Source organism: Brassica oleracea, chromosome C1 (assembly GCF_000695525.1).
Source record: "Brassica oleracea var. oleracea cultivar TO1000 chromosome C1, BOL, whole genome shotgun sequence".
NCBI classification, from domain to species: Eukaryota; Viridiplantae; Streptophyta; class Magnoliopsida; order Brassicales; family Brassicaceae; genus Brassica; species Brassica oleracea.
The window spans coordinates 13,730,357-13,731,425 of record NC_027748.1 but is presented as its reverse complement, the minus strand read 5'-3'; positions in this window follow the sequence as shown (position 1 = coordinate 13,731,425).

Sequence of the window (1,069 nt, the reverse complement as noted above, 5' to 3'; positions counted from 1 at the left end):
CGGCAAATCACAACCACTAGACCTTCTCCTTCATCCAGCAGGTTAACTTAGGATTTAGGAAGCGCTTGTTTAGGATTATATTGCTGTCGCTTGATACTGATTTGAACTTCATCGCTTAGCTCTAGTTAGTCAAGCTTTGATTTATGTTTGATGTTATGAGTCTTTTTACATTTTTTTGCGGCTCTATCTAGTAAACTTGATTTCAAGTTCTCTTGTAATCAGGCTTTCATTGCATTGTTAATGATATTTACATTTTTAGCAACAAAAAAAGGGTACGGAGTGTAATTAGGTCTAGTTGTGTGTTAAGATTGTTTTTAGTAGTCCTAGTCTTGTAGACACTTTTGATGCAAGCTTTGTCTCAGTGCCTTTGCAATTTGTATGGACTGCCTTATTCAAACAGTATGTTAGCGAGATTTATATTTTTGTTCACTCTTCTTTTCAATTATAAACAACAGCATGACCATATCATGTTTGATGTATGTAAGCCTGATGTTTTCAAATTTAATTGCACCCTTTTTATTATGATTCAAATTTGATTTTCTAGGCCGGAAGGCATATTATTTCGGAGTAGCACGTCAGAGTTTCTGTTGTAAATCCATCAGTAATCAAAGTTCCCTCAACACTTCAAACTTCAAAGTTTGACTCTCGACTAAAAACTACATTGCTTACGGCGAACTATATGTATTACATATTTGGCTAACGAGGGGTTTTAGCTAAAACATATGGCATTATTCAAGCTGAATATGCTAATTAGATAACACTATCATCCCTAGTATGAGCCTCATATTACGAATGATAACGACTAAAAGAGAAATAAAGTTGCATCAGCTCCATTTTCATGGTTAGAACATATTGCTCATTATTTTTTCTCTTCACATATTCTGACACGAGATGTGCAAAATACCAAATAGGGCATGACTAACCAATTATATATTGCCCTAGACTTATTATTTGTCTACAAGTTATTGCTTTGGCATTTACCAGTATCCTCCACCCGTGAAACAAAAGCATCTTTCTGGCGCTCTTCAACCTCCATTCCCTTTTTATTGTGTGCATTAACCCCCCCCCC